The 20,153-nt window shown below is 43.7% G+C and overlaps 1 pseudogene; it reads left to right on the top strand.

Annotated features, from left to right (window-relative positions):
- The first annotated feature begins 7,497 nt into the window (after positions 1–7,497).
- On the top strand, positions 7,498–8,619 carry LOC124526558 (small integral membrane protein 19-like; annotated as a pseudogene).
- Positions 8,620–20,153: the final 11,534 nt, after the last annotated feature.

Genomic DNA, 20,153 nt, shown 5'->3' with positions numbered 1-20,153 from the left:
TCTTATTCTTGAGTTATGAATTTTTTGTATATTTTGGATACAAGCCTTTTTATTAGGTATGTGTTTTTGCAAATATCTCTTCCAGTCCGTGGCTTGCCTCTTTATTCTCTTAACAGCATCTTTTGTAGAGCCGAAGTTTTTAATTTTAATAAAGTCCAACTTACCAATTTTTTTTCTTTCATAGATTCTGTTTTCAGTATTGTATCTAAAAATTCATTGCCTGGGGCGCCTGGGTGGTGCAGTTGGTTAAGTGTCCGACTCTTGATTTCAGCTCAGGTTATGATCTCAGGGTTTGTGAGTTCGAGCCCCATGTTGGGCTCTGTGCTGACAGTGTGGGGCCTGCTTGGGATTCTCTCTCTCTCCTCTCTCCTCTCTCTCTGCCCCTACCCTACTTGCTCTCTCTCTCTCAAAATAAATAAACTTAAAAACCTTTTTTAAAAATCATTGCCAAACCTAAGATCACCTAGATTTTCTTCTTCGTTTTCTTCTAGAAGATTTATAGTTTTGTGTTTTACATTTAGGCCTATGATCCACTGAGTTCATTTTTGTAAAGGGTGTAAAATCTATATTTAAAAGTTTTTGTTTTCTTTTCTTTTTTTTTTTTTTTTTTTTTTGAGAGAGACAGAGACAGTGCGAATGAGGGAGGGGCAGAGAAGGGGAGAGAGATTCCCAAGCAGGCTCTGCACTGTCAGCACAGAGACTGATGTGGGGCTCAAACCTATGAAACTGTGAGATCGTGACCTGAGCCAAAATGGAGTTGGGGGGGTGCCTGGGTGGCTCAGTTGGTTAAGCATCTGAATTCGGCTCAGGTCATGATCTCACGGATTGTGGGTTTGAGCCCCGCATTGGGCTCTGCACTGACAGCTCAGAGCCTGGAGCCTGCTTCAGATTCTGTGTCTCCCTCTCTCTCTCTGCTCCTCCCCTGCTCATGCTTTGTCTCTTCCTCTCTCTCTCTCTCAAAAATAAATAAACATTAAAAAAAAAAAAAAAGAATTGGACACTTAACTGACCGAGTCACCAGGCACCCCTAAAATCTATGTTTAGGTTAACATTTTTGCCTATGGACGTTCAATGTTTACAGTACATTCAATTATTACAGGAAAGATTACCCTTTCTCTACTGAATTGCCTTTGCTTCTTTGATCAGTTGATCGTATTTATGGGCTCTATTCTGTTCCATGGCTTTATGTGTCTATTCTATTGCCAATTCCATGCCATTTTGATTATGATGGCTTTACATAGTAAGCCTTGAAATCAGGTAGTGTGAGTCCTCCAACTTTGTTTTTCTTCACTATTGTGCTGAGCCTCCTAGGTCTTTTGCCTTTGCATCTGAACTTTAGAATCAGCTTGTTGATATCTGCACAATAACTGGCTGTATTTTTTTTCTAAGATTTTCTTATTAAGTAGGGGCACCTGGGTGGCTCAGTTGGCTGAGCGTCCAACTCTTGACTTGGGCTCAGGTCATGATCTCACAGTCATGGGATGGAGCCCTGCAGCTTGGAGCCTGCTTGGGATTCTCTGTCTCCATTACTCTCTGCCCCTCACATGTTCATGCTTGCTCTCTCTCTCTCAAAATAAATAAACTTAAAAAAAAAAAAAAGCTTTTATTTGGGGCGCCTGGGTAACTCAGTCGGTTGAGAGTCCGACTTCAGCTCAGGTCATGATCTTGTGGTTTTGTGAGTTCGAGCCCCACGTCGGGCTCTGTGCAGACAGTTCAGAGCCTGGAGCCTGCTTCGGATTCTGTGTCTCCCTCTCTCTCTGCCCCAATCCATTAGCATCCTGTCTCTGTCTCTCTCAAAAATAAATAAACATTAAAAAAATAATAATAATAAAAATAAATAAAAATTTAAAAAGATTTTATTTTTAAGTAATCTCTACACCCAATGCGGAGCTCGAACTTACAACCCCAAAGTCAAGAGTCACATGCTCCACTGACCATGCCTGCCAAGCACCCTTAACCTGCTGCATTTTTTGTTGTGATTTGTATTGAACCCTTAGGTCAAGTTGGGAAGAATTGACATCTTTTTTTTTTTTAATGTAATTTTTTTAAAAATGTTTATTTGTTTTTGAGACAGAGGGAGACAGAGCATGAGTAGGAGAGGGGCAGAGAGCAAAGGAGACACAGAATCTGAAACAGGTTCCAGGCTCTGAGCTGTCAGCACAGAGCTGGACCCGGGGCTCGAACCCACGAACCGTGAGATCATGACCTGGGCCCAAGTCAGACGCTCAACCGACTGAGCCACCCAGGCACCCCAGAAACTGACATCTTAATAACAATATTGGGTCTTCTAATCCATGAACATGGAATATCTAAATCTATATCTATATATATATTTTTAAATGTTTATTTATTTTTGAGAGAGTGCAAGTCGGGGAGGGGTAGAGAGAAGGTAGACAGAGGATCTAAAGCAAGCTCGGTGCTGACAGGATGACAGCAACGAGGCTGATGTGGGGCTCGAACTTACGGACCACGAGCTCATGACCTGAGCTGAAGCTGGACGCTCAACCAACTGAGTCACCCAGGTGTGCTTATCTATATATTTTTTTAAGTCTTATAAATATATATATGATATATATGATTTAAAAAACATATATATATGATTTTAAAAACTTGCGAATACTTCACAAGTCAAAGAAGATGTCATAATGGAAATTTTAAAACATTTACAAACGAGTCATAATGAGTGATAACATATTAAAACTTGTGGGTGGTATAAAAGACGGTCCTCTGTGGGATTTTCTATTGAAAATCGGAAGACTGAAAATAAACAAAATGCCCATCATAAAGAGAACAATAGAATAAATCCAAATAAGTAAAGGAAGGAGATAATACAGTTAAGACAGAGATAAATAGAAATAAAGAATATAATAAGAAATGGGGCACAATAAGAAATGGGGGTTAAGTGTCTGACTCTTGGTTTTGGCCCAGGTCATGATCTCACGGTTCTGTGGGTTCGAGCCCTCCATTGGGCTCCGTGTTGGCAGCATGGAGCTTGCTTGGGATTCTCTCTCTCTCTCTCTCTCTCTCTCTGTTTCTATCTCTGTCCCTCCCCCACTCATACTGTCTCTGTCTCTCTCAAAGTAAATAAATAAACTTAAAAAATACACATATATATAATAAGAGAATCAATAAAGTCCAAAATTGGTTCTGTAAGTAGATGAGTAAGTTAGACAATTAAATAAAAATTAAAAACCAGAAAGTACAATAGAGCTTTTACATATGAAAGAAAAAGGAATATAAAGGTACAGCAAGATTAAAAATACTAGCCAAATGCTAATATCAACTTTATGTCAATGAATTTGAAACTTCGATGAATTAAATTCCTAAAACAAAAGGAATCCAATGGACTCCAGAATACATAGAAAGGCTTACAAGTTCTACAATGATGGAAGAAATGAAAGCAGGAGTTAAGAATCTTTTCACAAAGAAAACACTGGACCTAAAATGTTTTTCAGGAGGTCTACCAAACATTTATGAAACAGATCATTCCAGTTTTTGTTTTTGTTTTTCTTTCAGGAACTAAGTAGAGAGATCATTCTAACTTCAGTAACAAAACTAGAAAACTACAGTACAACAGTGGAAATTTTAGATCCATTTCATTCATAAAAATAAATGTAAAAACTCTAAGTACAGTGTTAGTAAATCAAATTCGATAGTGTATAAATAGGGAAAATATACCATGATCAAGTGACTTTCAAATGAGGAATGCAAAGGGGCGCTTGGGTGGCTCAGTCAGTGAAGCATCTGACTTTGGCTCAGGTCACGATCTTATGGTTCATGGGTTTGAGCCCCACGTCGAGTTCTGTGCTGACAGTTCAGAGCCTGGAGCCTGCTTTGCATTCTGTGTCTCCTTCTCTCTCTATCCCTCTCCTGCTTGTGTCTGTCTCTGTCTCTCAAAAATAAATAAATGTTAAAAAAAAAAACAACTTAAACTGGGAATGCAAAGATGGTTTTACTATAGAAAATACATAAATACTTATACTTAATAGATTAAAAGAGAAAAGCCATATGATCATGTTTAGAGACACAGAAAATGCATTTGATAAAGTTCAATGCTAATTCATGATTTTTTAAAAAATCCTAGACAAAAATTGGATTTTTTTTAATCCAATAAAGAGAATCTACCCTCCTTCCCAAAAATATCCCAAAGGGGAAGCTTTAGAATTATTCCCTTTAAAAATTAAAGGGAAGACAAAAGTGTCCACAATCACCCATTCAATATGGTGCTGACAGCCCTAGCCAGGGCAATCAGATAAAGAGAAATTGAAAGCATAAAGATTAGAAAGAAGAAAATAAAACCCCATAGAATCTATAAATAATTAGAAACAAAAGGAGAAATTAGCAAGCTAGCTGAGTATAATGTGAATATGCAAAAGTCAGTTACGGGGGGGCACCTGGGTGTCTCAGTCAGTTAAGAGTCCAACTCTTGGTTTGGGCACAGGTCGTGATCTCACGGTTCGTGAGATTGAGTCCCGGGTTGGGCTCTGTGCCGATGGCATGGAGCCTGCCTGGGATTCTCTCTCTCGCTCTCTGCCTCTTTCCCTCTCTCAAAATAAAAACCATCTTTTTAAAAAGTCAATTAATTACGTGTCTGTAAACCCCAAACCATTAAATTTGTAAAAATCTACCATTTTAATGGGAAAATGTTCAAATTCACTTGACATTAGAGAAATGCAAATTACAATAATACTAAGATAACATTTTTTACCTATCAGATTGGCAAAAATTAAACATTATGACGACGCATTTTGTCAGTGAGGCCGTGAGGAAACAAATTCCCGTTGCTGATGGGAATGCAAACTGGGACAAGCCTTCTGCAGGATAACTTGGCAACTCCTACTATTAACCCAGCAACCCAGCCACGCTGAGTTGCTTAAATCTCGCATGTTCTTCTAGGACCTGCGTGTGTGACTGGTCCTCAGCTGGCTTCTGGGAGCTGAGTCCTGGGCTACAAACTGGTAAGAGTATTTTACATGCTTGGAACTTTGAACCACCCTGTACCAGCCCGTCTACGTGTCTTGTGCCTTATGGGGAACATACCCTTCCTTCCTAAGGGCTGAAATTGAGTAATGAAGTTTTAGTAACTACAGTCAATCATGAAGGTGCTGTGTGCCTGTGTGACCAACCCCCAGTAAAAACCTCAGTTCTCAAGCTCAAGGAAGTTTTTCTGGCAGAAAAGACTTATGTTGCCACTGTTCATTGCTGGGGGAGTAAGGACATCGTGTGTAATTCTGCTGGAAGAGTACTGTGGGAAGCCGGTGCCTGGTTGCCCCAGCCTGCACCCAATGCATCTTTCCCCTTTACTGACCTTGCTTTGTATCTCTTTGCCGTAATCATTTTAGCTGTGAGTATAACAATTTCTGAGGCCTATGAGTGCAGGAAATCACAGAACTGGGGGTGGTCTTAGAGACCACTGACACTTGACGGAACTATAGATGCACTTACTTTTTGACTCGGCAATCCCACTTCTAGGAATTTACTCTGCAGATACACTTCTGACGGTAAGAAAATACATAGGTGCGAGATTACTCACTGCAGCTTTGATGGTATTATGAAATATTGGGAACGACATCAATGTCCATACGTAGGAGAGTGGTTGAATAAATGATGGTGTATCTGCCCCGTGGAATATTATGCAGCTGTAAAAAAGAATGAGGAAACTTTCTATGAACTCATGGAATGATTTCCAGGCCATACTGGTCAGCAAAAAAAGCAATGTGCTCAAGAATATGTATTGTATGCTACCCTTTTATAATAAACGGAGATATAAGGTGATAAGGTGTATGCTCATTTGTGGGGGGAAAAAATATAGGGCAGGTAAGTCACAAGCTAATGAAATTGTGTATCTATGAGAGTGAACAGATGGAAACAGGTGAAGGGGCTGAAGGGAAGAGGGGGAGGGACACTTCTCTAAGTATAGCTTTTTTTTTAACAAAAGGAAAGTAGATACATTATTGTCATTATTAATAACAGCTTATAATTGTAGTTTTTATAGTTTACAAACATTCTCATGTTCATTACATCATTTCCCCCCATCTTCCTTTGCCCACTTATTTTTCTCCAGAGAGCTTGTCGCCGTCTGGTTTCCAGTTTGTATATTTATATAGTTGTGTATGTATTTATTTATTTTAAAGTTTTAAATGTTATTGAAATCCAAGTTAGCTAACATATAGCATACTGATGATTGCAGGAGTAGGATTTAGTGATTTATCACTTACATAGAACACCCCGTGCTCATCCCAACAAGTGCCCTCCTTAATGCCCATCCCCCAATTAGCCCATCCCCCCACCCAACACCTCTCCAGCAACCCTCAGTTTGTTCTTTGTGTTTAAGAGTCTCTTATAGTTTGCCTTCTTCTCTGTTCTTATTTTTCCCTCCCTTCCCCTACGTTCATGTGTTTTGTTTCTTAAATTCCACATATGAGTGAAAATATATGGTATCTGTCTTTCTGTGACTGACTCATTTCACTTAGCATAATACCCTCCAGTTCCATCCATGTTGTTGCAAATGGCAAGATTTCATTCTTTTTCATTGCCGAGTAGCATTCCATCGTATATATATACCACATCTTCTTTATCCATTCATCGGTCGATGGACATTTGGGCTTTTTATATACCTTGGCTATTGTTGACAGTGCTGTTATAAACATTGGGGTGCATGTGTCCCTTCGAATCAGCATTTTTGTATCCTTTGGATAAATACATAGGAGTGCAATTGCTGGGTTGTAGGGTAGTTCTGTTTTTAACTTTTTGAGGAACCTCCATACTGTTTTCCAGAGTGGCTGCACCAGTTTGCATTCCCACCAGCAGTGCAAAAGCGTTCTCCTTTCTCTGTATCCTCACCAATCTAAGTATAGCTTTTAATATAATTCTGACCCTTAGAACCATAGCATGTTTCACATACAACCCCTCCTTAAATAAATAATTAATCAAAAGGAATCAGGACATGGCAAAAATCCAAATGGCAAACCTAACTATTGTAAACATCATAACCACATTGAAGGGGATGGAGAAGAAAAGAATTAATCTACATAACTTTATGTCGATGACATTATAAAGCTGAAGATAAGAATTGTACAAAAATGTATTCTAGTTAGGGCATTTGTTTGTCACAGGGATATGAATTTGCAGTTCTGAAACTACTTTATGTATATGCCGGAATTCAGCAAATAAGCAACTGTATTACAGATAAGAAGAGCTAGCTTTCTCTTAGAGAAAAGAGTTACAACCAAGGACAAAGGAAGACTAGAATGAAGACCGATGGTGTTGGACTAGACTCAGAGGCACCAGTATGAACCCATGACTTCAGATACATATTGATACATAAGAGATACGTTGGATATATGTTTTGTAGCCTTGCCCCTTGAGATGGCCTAGAGCAGTAACACCCTAGTAGCAATGATCACACTTAGTTCTTAGATCTTGGTTTCCAAGTAAAAGAATGAAGGTTCTTTGGAGAAGTGGTTGGTTCCAGGGCTGGAGCAGGGAAAGTGCAAGATGAAGGGGTATGCACTGTGCTACCAGAAAGTAAGGAAGTACCCCCGAAATGACAGGAGCACATCAAAAGGACACAGAAGCCAACCAGAAGAAGTCCCCAGTAGCCAAACCTCGGACAATGTTAGCAAAAAATAAACGACTGTAATAGATTATAACCCATAGACTAAATATACCTGAGTCCATGGTGATACAATAGTTGAATTAACAGGAGAAAAGGGGCAGTTCTTTCTTACTGTAGGATTTTACATTAATAATATCGAAGGAATGATGGAAATAGAAAACCACCACCGTTGTAATTGTTGCAAACAAGAAGCATTGAGGGCTGTATAAGACTACAGGATGAAAATAGGAGAAATAGGTATGTGCAGAGTTTCAAAGTATCTCCCCACCTGACACTTACCAACTACAAAGGGAAAATAATGACTTTATAATGAAGAAACTTGGTGGACACCACTTCAAACAAGTGATCAAAATTAAAATCCCAGTAACGGGGCACGTTGACATCAGGTACCCCCTGATATCATGCACTAAGAAGGATACATCAACACTTCTTGCCCAAAATGCATAGCGCTAATACAGTCATGAGGAAACACCAAACAAATTTAGGGACATTCTACAAAATAGCTGGTTACAACTTTCCAAAAGTGTCAAAGCATGAAAGATGAAGCCCTAATTTGTTTCCAGGTCGGAGGAGACTAGGAAGACAAATCAATGCAGTGTGGGATCAGCCCAACTCTAAGGGAAGGAGCCAGGAGCAGTCCAGTCACTTGCTGCCTTCCAGCCTGGAAGTTAGGGGGTGATGGATGCCAATGGCTCTATCCATTATGGCCTTCACAAGGCCTAGAATGAAGCCACCAACTTTTACTGGGTCAGGGTCCTTATCGGATTTGGGCTCTTAATGCGGGTCAAGAGGAATAAAAGGAAATTATGAGAATATTCAGTGTGCCGCCTACAGCAGAAACTTGGTCAGAGCCCAACTTTTACGACACGATAAGCCAAATTCGTTTAAGATAGCAACTGGAAATGTATTCCATTTCCAGGCAGTCTGACTATCAGCAGCTACAAAACCAAGCTAACACTATGCGGCTCTCGTTGGAATGATATCTCAGAAAAGGAGCAACATAAGCGATTATCATTAAACAACGTTGTAGGAAACTCGGATTCGACTAAACCATGAATAGCATTTTTTAAAAACTTCTGTCTTGATAAAATCATTTACTTGTGACTTTTCAATTTTTTTGTGTTTTGTTTTGTTTTCTAAAATTGCATCTTTGGGGGTGCCTGGGTGGCTCTGTCGGTCACGTGTCCGACTTCAGCTCAGGTCATGATCTCACAGTTCATGAGGTCAAGCCCTGTGTCAGGCTCTGTGCTGACAGCTCAGAGCCTGGACCCTGCTTCAGATTCTGTCTCCCTCTCTCTCTGCCCCTCCCCCACTCACACTCTGTCCCTCTCTCAAAAATAAATAAACGTTAAAAAAAAATAAAAAATAAATAAAATTGCATCTTTGGGGCGCCTGGCTGGCCGAGTAGGTAGAGCATGTGACTCTTGATCTTGAGGTCATGAGTTCAAGCCCCACCTTGGGCATAGAGCTTATTTTTAAAAAGTAATAAAAATAAATAAATAAAATTGTATCTCCAACTCATTTTTTGCACAAATTTTATTTTATTTATTTATTTATTTATTTTTTCCCAACGTTTTTATTTTTGGGACAGAGAGAGACAGAGCATGAACGGGGGAGGGGCAGAGAGAGAGGGAGACACAGAATCGGAAACAGGCTCCAGGCTCTGAGCCATCAGCCCAGAGCCTGACGCGGGGCCCGAACCCACGGACCGCAAGATCGTGACCTGGCTGAAGTCGGACGCTTAACCGACTGCGCCACCTAGGCGCCCCTGCACAAATTTTAAAAATGGTTTCAAAAAGCCTCAACACAAAGAGTCTGCACATACCTAGGAACATAGAATATAACCAGGGATGGGGATTTTACTTTTGACTTCTTCAGGACACAATCAGGAATAAAAACACAGCTCTGGAGGAGAGTATCTGTAGTGCATGCCACTTTGACTTGAACATTTTTGCAGAATTAAAAAAACAAGCATCATCAGCATAACTTCCTCTTTGATTATATTCTGTGATAAAGGTACCATGGATAATGGATTAATCTGTGTTCTTACCTGTTATTACCACTCTTTAATTGAATTAACTATCTCTGCTTCTTTAGAACTTACACAGTAGACTATCTTTTCTTTTCTTTTTTTCTTTAATGTTTTTTAAAATTTATTTTTGAGAGAGAGAGAGAGAGTGTGTGTGTGTGAGCTATGGAGGGGCAGAGGTGGGGGAGGGGCAGGGGATCCAAAATGGGCTCTGCACTGACAGCAGAGAGCCCGATGCAGGGCTTGAACACATGAACCATGAGATGATGACCTGAGCTGAAGTTGGACACTTAATAGACTGAGCCGCCCAGGTGCCCCTAGACTATCTTTTCTACATCGTGAAGTATCCATCTGCTAATGGTGGAAGCTTTCTGTGGCTGGACTTTTCCTCCCTTAATTGTGTTCCCAAGAGTTTGTTCTCTTTCTTTCTTTCTTTCTTTTTTTAATCTCTCTTCCATGGGAAGAGTCTTCCTTAAGCCATACTGGGGGGCCATGCTGCTGAATCAGTGGGCACTTCTGTATTGATGTTGGCAACGTTTTTTTGTCATAGGACTATCAATGTTTACTGTAACTATCTGATTACTTATGCTTTTTTTAGTATAATAAGCTTCCCTGAAGATTCTCATATCCTGTACCATTTTGTACTGTATATTAAAATCTTTTAACCTCATTTTAAAAAGTATTTATTTAAATAAAAGCTGGTTGTAGACAGTGGCAAGGAAGTTTGTCCAGGTGACTGTTCAAGAATAAGTTTTTAAACCAAAGTTATTCTTTATTTAAAGAGTTAAGAGTTAATGTTTCAAGCATTATTGCTTTTTCCTTTTATAATTGCAAGGTAAAGAATATAAATTTTAAATGAAAAGTTTGGGCCAAATAAAATAATTCAGGGAGATTGTATTTACTTTTTTCTTTTTTATAAGAGAGAGAGTGCAAGTCAGGGAGGGGCAGAGAGTGAAAGTCTTAAGCAGGCTACATGCTTGGTGTGGAGCCCAAGGTGGGCCTTGATCCCATGACGCTGGGATGGTGACCTGAGCCAAAATGAAGAGTTGATGTTCAACTGACTGAGCCACCCAGGTGCCACTGGATTTACTTTTAAAATTTAAGTATATCACTCAAAAATATGTCTGTGGTACAAGGTGGAATGTTGACCAAATGAAATAATTCTTTATTAACTCACAAATGAGTCTGATGTATCACCTATGCATAAAATGAGAAACTAACCAAAGGACTGAAACAGTTATAGTTATAGTCTGGGGGAAGCAGAGCATTTAGGGGACAATCTTAAACTTTGCTCTGTTCTTAGGGGAACTACTGTGTACTTCCAGGAGCAGAGAATATAATCAGAAACAGGAATGGTTTACTTATTGTCACTGATGTGTGGCACACAAGCTACACTATGCTAAATGATAAACCTGACCGCTTAAAAATGAAAATCTTAAGACTCTTAAATACAGAGAACAAACTGAGGGTCGATGGAGCGTGGGGTGGGGAGGAGGGGGAAAATGGATGATGGGCATTGAGGAGGGCACTTACTGGGATGAGCACTGGGTCTTGTATGGAAGCGATGAACCATGGGGATCTACCCCCAAAACCAACAGTACACTTCACACACTGTATGTTAGCCAATATGACAATAAATTATATTTTAAAAATAAAAATAAAAAGCATTCTTTTCACCCAGAAACTGTATCAAAAGCTCCTGATATGTGTTCAAACCAGGGACTAGTACAATCCTTCATCCCTTGCAACCTTTTCTATCAGAACTGTCTTACTATAAATAACTCAAATGTGTCCAGTTAAACTTTAATGTATGACAAAGTTTTATGTATAGTCATTGCTTATTAATAATTGTCTAACTAAGAAATGTCTAATCCAAAAGCGCTAACCCAATACATAGAAGGTACTCCGAAAAAAAAAAGAAAGGAAAGAAAATCTTAAAAAAGAAAAACAAAACAAAACAAAAAAACAAGCCACAACTGACAGAATGTACTTGAAAACACATATTGCTGGGGAAATAATTAGAATCAAAATCTATAAAGTACCTTACAAATCAATAATAAAAAGTCAAGAGAAAAATGGGCGAAAGACATGAATAGGCATTTCAAGAACAGATTAATTCCGGTGGCCCACAAACGTATGAAGAAATGTTTAATCTCTTTAATAATGAGGGAAATGCAATTCAGGGCCATAATGAGATATTTACACTAGTTTGAGACTAGTGTAAGACTTAGGAAATCTGACAATACCAAGTGTTGGAGACGGTCATCATTTCTGGCAGGATTATTCATTGTTCCGCTTTGAAAAACAATCTGGGATTGTCTTATCCAGTTGAGTCTTTGCATACTTGATGACCCAGCAATTCTGCTTCCAGGTGTATACTCTGGGGAAACATTTCTATGTATGATCCAGGAAATAAATACCGAAATGTTCATGACAACATCAAATAGAAAAAATAAAAGAGCATAAATGCCCATCAACAGAAGAATGGGTAAATGGAAGCATATTTATACAATGGAATACAATACAGCAGTGAAAATGAATAAACTTTAGCTATATCCATTAAGACTTGACCATTTCTGGCTTCAAAGATGGAAGGGGATTAGGAGCCAAGCAGTGCGGACAGCCTGGAAAAGCTGGAAAAGTTGAGAAAACGAATCCTCCCCTAGAGCCTCCAGAAAGGAATAGGGCCCTACTGACAGCTTGATTTTAGCCCAGTACGACCCATTTTGGACTTCTGACCTCCAGAACTATAAGGTAACAAGTTTGTGTTAAGCCACTAAGTCTGTGATAGCTTGTTATAGCAGCTATCCGGAACTAATACAGTGTGTTTGTGTGTCAGGTTGGAGGGAGTGGAGGTGGAGAGAGGCTTCCCAGAGAGAATTTTGCTCTCCTCACAGAGACTGGGCTTTCAGGCATGGAGCCAGCTGTACTGGCCTTCCCCCATGGGGTCCCCTTCAGTGTCCCCCTCCCCCGGGGCTCTGCCAGTCTGCGGGGCTCTGGAGCACCTGCTCCCTCAACTGATCCCACAGTTCCCTTGCCAGATGGACAGGCCCCAGGCAATTGGTTCTCAATATACAAAAGAGGAAACCGAGACCCAGAAAGAGGAGGTAAAACCAGGAGCAGCACTGCATCTGAGGGCAGGAAATGACCAGATGCCACACCTGCGAACTCACACTTCCTGTGAGGGCAGCCTGTTCCTTCCACAGACTCGTCACAGCTGAACAGGCCCCTGCAGGCTCCTGTCCGCATCTGTGCTGAGAATGCAGCCCCACAATTGCCAGGTGTCATCATAATTGCCACCTTCCACCCCCACCCCACCCCACCCCACCCCACCCCCCCGTCCCTCCTCCCCGGAGACAGGACCACAGTCAAAGCCAGGACCCACCTGACCAAAATCCAGGCCTGGCCAGACCCTTGGAAGCAGAATCCTTGGGTTCCATTGGCGGCCGGGGACGAGTGTCACAATGGGCCAGGCGGTCCGGGGCGGGGGGGGGGGCAGAGAAATGGTGGGGAGCAGCATTCGACCCCAGGGCACAGCTACCGCAGACCCCAGAGACAGAATGGGGCAAGGTGGGTGGAAAACCTCCACGTGCAGCAGCCCTAGGCCTCAGCGTCGACTGTTCTGGCCCCCCGAGCACCTGCCGTCTCCAGAAACCCTACTGAGGGGAATTCTCCCACCCTTTCAGACACCACTTGCCCCTCCCCTGTCCCCATGCCTAAGGCGGGGGGGTGGGAAGGAGAGTCCAAGGAGCTGCTCCCAGACCTGAGAACAGAGGTGTAAACAGAGCGGAGGCCTGATCCTCAGTGGCTTCATTTGAGATTGGGGGCGGGGGAGGGGTGGAGAGAAGTTTAGGGAGCTGCCATAGGATGGTTTCTGCTTTCTCTGAAAGGAGGGAAGCCGTATGTTAGAAAGGAGGTAGGAGGGAAGGGAGCGATACGGAGCGGAGCGTGGAAACAGCCACTGGTGAAGACTGGAAAATAAGCTGATGAGAAAAAGCTGGCAGGGAAAAGCTGGGCGCTGTTAAACCTGAGGCTGGTGGCCAGGAATTCACAGAATAGGCCTGCTGGGCGTGTGACTTCGGGAGTGACGGCAGCCCGGGGTTCAGGGAGAGAGAAGGCCAACAGTCGGGCTCGTTCGCTGCTATGGTGTTGCTAGCTAGCTGGTCGCAACCAGAGTGGAAGGGGGAAAGAGAGGGCTTTTGGCAACAGGGAGGAGTGGTGTCTCTCCATAGACGTGAAAGTGGTGGCTTCCTTCCTCTAGTCCTAGAAGAGAGGACAGAGGCGGAGAGGAAGCACCAAAGTCAGCAGACCAGGGGGCCCAATGAGGCTAAGGAGGGTGTTATGGGATTGGATGTTTGTGTCCCCCAAATGTATATGTTGAAGCCAGCCCTCGGTGTGATGGTATTTGGAGAAGGGGCTTCTGGAGGTGATTTAGTTTAGATTAGCTCATGAGAGTGGGGCCCTTGTAATGAGACTAGTGGCATTAAAGAAGGAGGAGAGGGGCACCTGGGTGGCTCAGGTCATGGTCCCAGGGTTCGTGAGTTCCAGCCCTGTATCTGGCTGGCTAGCCATCTTGTGCCCCTGGCCCCTCCCCTCCTCTCCCTCCTCCTCCCCTCTCCTTTTCCCCTCCCCACCCTGCTCTTGTGTGCTTGTGCTCTCTCAAAAATAAATACTAAAAAAAATGTTTTTTACATTTATTTACTTTGGGAGACAGAGAGAGAGAAAGAGTGAGCAGGGGAGAGGCAGAGACAGAGGGAGACACAGAATCTGAAGCAGGCTCCAGGCTTCAGGCTGTCAGCATAGAGCCTGATGTGGGGCTCGAACTCATAAACCATGAGATCATGTCCTGAGCTGAAGTCGGACACTCAACTGACTGAGCCACCCAGGCACGCCTCAAAAACAAATATTAAAAGAAAAAAAGGGAGGAGGAGAGAGAGAGACTGTTCCTTCCCACTCCACGTTCTTGCCCCGAGGAAAGGCCATGTGAAAGCACGGCAAGGAGGTGGCCGGCTGTCTGCAGGCCAGGAAGAGCCCTCACCAGAACCCGACTCTGCTCACGCCCAGCCTCAGAAAGTGTGAGAAAACAAGTTTGTGTTTTTAAGCCACCAGCCTGCGGCACCTCGTTGCAGCCTGGGCAGTCCAAGGCAGACAGGAAGGAAGAATGGAGCAAACCAGCCGGAAGGATGGGGCTGCGGTCAGAGAAGGGGGTGTCTGAATTAGAGGCGCCTTCATTTACTGACTTCTACGCTAGGAATTGTTGAGATTTTGGTGGTGGGCGTGTAGTTTTGCAGGATGACAGCAGGAGCCTGGGTGGAAGGGACGGTGGTGAAGCAGGTGGTTTTCGGTGAGTGAGGGAGAGCGAGGTTGAGAGCACAGGGAGGGACCCAGGTCAGGGGGAACAATGTGGGAGTAGAGGGGTTGGCTGGAGAAGAGTGGGGTGTCCTAGGCTTTGGACATTGATGTGGCGACACAAGAACAAAGTACAGAGGTCTCAGTCTCAGAAGTCTCTCTGAGGAGGGTGGGCCCAAGAGAAGCTGAGCTGGGCACCCAGGGCGCGGGCCAATGGGGCACCGATCAGCTGCTCGCCTCTTCCTCCCTCCAGTTCCACCGTCATCACCCCATTTAATCATCAGGTCAGGTGAGGCAGTAATGTTTGCCATGGATTTCATTGTCGTAACGACGCCCTGCCTTGTTTCTCTGCTCCTGCTTTGGCCCTGTTCCAACCCAGGCTTCAGACACAGCGTGAGTTTTATCATACCGATCTTGCGGGGCCACCCCCCTTGCTTGGAGAGAAAAGGACAACCAGTAGCTTTCGTTGTTCTCAGAACAAAGTTCAAAATTAAACACGTGGCCCGATCTCTGCTGTCAGCACGGAGCCCACTTTGGATCCTCTGTCTCCCTCTCTCTGCCCCTTCCTGGCTCATTCTCTGTCTCTCAAAAACAAATAAAATATTAAAAAAAAAATGTGGCCCGAGTGCGGCTTCTCAACCTTCCAGAACTCGTTCCGTCTTCACCCCAAAGTGCTTCTGCACCCCCCTGGCTGCCTGTGCCTCCTCTGACCTGCACTTCCTTCTCTCCATGGATGACCATCCTTAGGGGGCCTTCCACACCCTGCATGCTGGGTCAGCTGCCCGGCTTAACCCCACGGGGACCTCCGGATTCATCCAGATTCATCCAGAGCATTCCCCTGAGGCGCTGGGGAGCGGTTTCATGGCTGCAGATGAATTGTGCACCTGTGGGTCCAGCATGCTCCCGAAGGCGGAGCAGTAGGTGAGCGGGTCAGTGAGTGAGGCGAGCCCGGGGTGCGTGAGTCAGGCCCAGGCTCCAGGACTCAGCCCTGAGACCTAGGGGTGTGGGGGAGGGGGGAGGGGAAGGGGGGTGGGGAAGGGGTTGGCACTCCTTTTCTATCTCCTTGGACTTGGGGGCCGACTGCCAGAGACCTTTGTCTTTCACACCCAAGATTAGAATCCTTGAGGATTCGAGTAAAGGGACCTATGAAATCATCCACTTGAAAATGGGGAGTCTAAGGACCAGGCTCCCGTCACCAAGGCCTGAGAGCTGAGCCCTGTGCCCCAGCTGACCGTCAAGGCTGCACTGCTAGGGTGTCTCCCCAGTCTGGGCTTTTCTCTGATCAACGCAGTCTATGGAGAGCCACCACGGTCCAGCCTGTGCTGGAAACTTCCCGGTATCATCAAGCCCCCTTTCTGTCAAGCTTCTCAGGGTAGAGTCAAGACTAGGTCCTCTGAGGTCCTAGGGGCTCAGCAGCTGAGCTCCTGTCAGCAACTGCTAAAAGACATTTCCCTTTTTTTTTCTTAATTTTTATTTAATTTATTTTTTAAATTTACATCCAGGTTAGTTAGCATATAGCACAACAATGATTTCAGGGATAGATTCCTTAATGCCCCTGACCCATTTAGCCCATCCCCACAACCCCCCACAACCCCTCTAGTAACCCTCTGTTTGTTCTCCATATTTAAGAGTCTCTTATGTTTTGTCCCCCTCCTTGTTTTTATATTATTTTTGCTTCCATTCGCTTGTGTTCATCTGTTTTGTATCTTAAAGTCCTCATATGAGTGAAGTCATACGATATTTGTCTTTCTCTGATTGGCTAATTTCACTTAGCATAAAACCCTCCAGTTCCATCCACATGGTTGCAAATGGCAAGATTTCATTCTTTTTGATTGCCGAGTAATACTCCATTGTATATATATGCCACATCTTCTTTATCCATTCATCTATCGATGGACACTTGGGCTCTTTCCATACTTTGGCTATTGTTGATAGTGCTGCTATAAACATTGGGGTGCATGTGTCCCTTCGAAACAGCACCCCTGGATCCCTTGGACAAATGCCTAGTAGTGCAATTCCTAGGTTGTAGGGTAGTTCTATTTTTAGTTTTTTGAGGAACCTCCACACTGTTTTCCAGACTGGCTGCACCAGTTTGCATTCCCACCAGCAGTGCAAAAGACATCCTCTTTCTCCACATCCTCGCCAACATCTGTTGTTGCCTGAGTTGTTGATGTTAGCCATTCTGACAGGTGTGAGGTGGTATCTCATCGTGGTTTTGATTTGTATTTCCCTGATGATGAGTGATGTTGAGCATTTTTTCATGTGTCGGTTGGCCATCTGGATGTCTTCTTTGGAGAAGTGTCTATTCATGTCTTTTGCCCATTTCTTCACTGGATTATTTGGTTTTTGGGTGTTGAGTTTGATAAGTTCTTTCTAGATTTTGGATACTAACACTTTATCTGATATGTTGTTTGCAAATATCTTCTTCCATTCTGTCGGTTGCCTTTTAGTTTTGCTGATTGTTTCCTTCGCTGTGCAGAAGCTTTTTATTTTGATGAGGTCCCAGTAGTTCATTTTTGCTTTTGTTTCCCTTGCCTCTGGAGAGGTGTTGAGTAAGAAGTTGCTGCAGCCAAGGTCAAAGAGGTTCTTGCCTGCTTTCTACTCGAGGATTTTTCTGGCTTCCTGTCTTACATTCAGGTCTTTCATCCATTTTGAGTTTATTTTGTGTATGGTGTAAGAAAGAGGTCCAGGTTCATTCTTCTGCATGTCGCTGTCCAGTTTTTTCAGCACCACTTGCTGAAGAGACTGTCTTTATTCCACTGGATATTCTTTCCTGCTTTGTCAAAGATTAGCTGGCCATACGTTTGTGGGTCCATCTCTGGGTTCTCTCTTCTGTTCCATTGCTCTCTTCTGTTCTTGTGCCAGTACCATACTGTCTTGATGATTACAGCTTTGTAGTATAGCTTGAAGTCTGGGATTGTGATGTCTCCAGCTTTGGTTTTCTTTTTCAAGATTGCTTTGGCTATTTGGGGTCTTTTCTGATTCCATACAAATTTCGGGATTGTTTGTTCTAGCTCTGTGAAGAATGCTGGTGTTATTTTGATAGGGATTGCACTGAACATGTAGATTGCTTTGGGCAGTATCGACATTTTAGCAATATTTATTCTTCCAATCCATGAGCATGGAGCATTTTTCTATTTTTTTTGTGTGTGTCTTTTTCAATTTCTTTCATAAGCTTTCTATAGTTTCCAGTGTATCGATTTTTCACCTCTTTGGTTAGATTTATTCCTAGGTATTTTATGGTTTTTTGTGCAACTGTAAATGGGATCGATTCCTTGATTTCTCTTCCTGTTGCTTCATCGTTGGTGTGTAGGAATGCAACCGATATCTGTGCGTTGATTTTATATCCTGCCACTTTGCTGAAAAAGACATTTCCCTTTTAAACAGAACAGGCCACGGGGCATTTTTTTTATTACATACAAAGAAAAATCTTTCCCCCAACAGCCCACAATCCCTAAAAAAAAGTTCCCAAAGACCTGGCCCAAAGGCAATAGGTGAATCTTTGCAGCATTCATGCCTGTGTCCTGATCTGTTTAAGTCTCTTTCCAGGAACGGAGATCATTCTGCCTCAAAAGGACGCAGTGTCCACATTGTAGAGGAGGTTGCTGTGAGAAGTAAATGAGATGAATCCTTTTCAGAATTACCAAATAAAATCTGTGCTGTCTAGTTGACAATAGGTTTACAACCTATGGGAAATACATACGAACCAAACCTCCCTCCCCCAAACCTTAGACACTTCACTTCCTGGTTCTTCTGCCCCTCTCCATTCCCAGGGCTTATTTGTTGTGGGCTTTGCAATGAGCATGAGCCAAAGAACTGAAGTCTCTGTGTCACCTCAAGTCCAATCAGACTACTTTTTGGGCTTACATGGGCATAGGCGACTTCCTGGTAAGACTGTAACCTCTGTAGTACTCAGCCGAGGAATCGGGGTGGGGGGGGTGACTTCACACTAGGAGATAAATTGCCTGCTGTAACCCTCCTCCCCCACCCCAGGGTGCCTGTCCATCAGACACCTGCTCTCACATGAACTTTAATTAAAGCTTCGCTTCACAGCGCTCCGAGTCTCCGCGTCCCTCCTTTGGTGGAGGAGTTGCCTCTGGCTTTGAACTGGCCTCTGCCCAGATCCCACGCAGGTTGTTTTCACGACCAGGCAGGTTTGGCCTGGGTGCCACACTGCGCCACAAAAGACTTTCAGGTGTACCCAACGGGTGACTTTAGCCTGGGATTCCATGACTGGGTGCATAGCGGGAAGCTAAATAGAGCTTTTCCCCACCATCCCAAAGCTGAGTCTGTAAGTAATAAATGATGTCATCTGGAGGTTGGGTCCGAGAGCAAACAGCCAAGAAAGAATTCTTGAGATGTTTTTGGTGCAAAAAAAGAGTGATTTTATTAAGGTCCGAGGACAGAACTCGTGGGCAGAAAAATCTGCATTCTAAGTGTGAGGAGTGACTGATTGTGTAGGGCTTTTTATCCTATGAAGGGAGGAGGTGACGTTAGGGCTCCAAGAAATTGAGTCTATAGGTTTCTGGAGGTCTGACTATTCCTAGGATTGTGCTTTTCTTGTAGATCACGAAGACAGTTACAAACTGATGGAGTCTTGTGTCCTTTATGACTGTGATCTTTATCAGGTGACCATTGGCTTTTTCCTTCCTTTGGTCATGAGTCTGAGAAATGTCCCATGTGTCCCACTCCCACCTTGGGGGAGGGGAACGTGGAGTGCCAACTTGCCTTTTGTCATGTCCTCAATAAAGATTCGCGTATTCAAAAGAGGTGCTGGAGACCTTCGAGCCAGATTTACAAAGATGGGGAGCGCTCCCTCCAGCCTCCATTAGGGAAGGTGAGTGGGAGAAAGGGAGGGAGGTCCAGAAGGAACCCCTCTTCAGGCCTGGGCCTCTGGGGAGAGGCGGAACCTGACCGTCTGCAGGGCAGTTAGCTGGGGAGGCCTTGGAGGAAGGGCACAGGAGGGGAAGAGGCCGGGCAAGCTCTTTTCCACTCTTTGCTGGTGCAAGGATGTATGGTGCTCTTGTGGGCCCGGTGGCTACCGGGGAAGGCACTCTAGCTGGAGGTCCCTTGATGGGACGCAGCCAGGAGGGCTGTCTCGTAAGATGAGGAATGCTGGCAGTAAGAGACATGATGGGGGCAGCAGTGCTGGGGCAA

Source organism: Lynx rufus, unplaced genomic scaffold (genome assembly GCF_022079265.1).
Source record: "Lynx rufus isolate CCGP_SWC_20201006 ecotype Redwood Valley unplaced genomic scaffold, mLynRuf1.p SCAF_5, whole genome shotgun sequence".
In the NCBI taxonomy this organism is placed as follows: Eukaryota; Metazoa; Chordata; class Mammalia; order Carnivora; family Felidae; genus Lynx; species Lynx rufus.
Note: the sequence above shows the minus strand (reverse complement) of the source record. Positions and strands in the feature narration are given on the sequence as shown.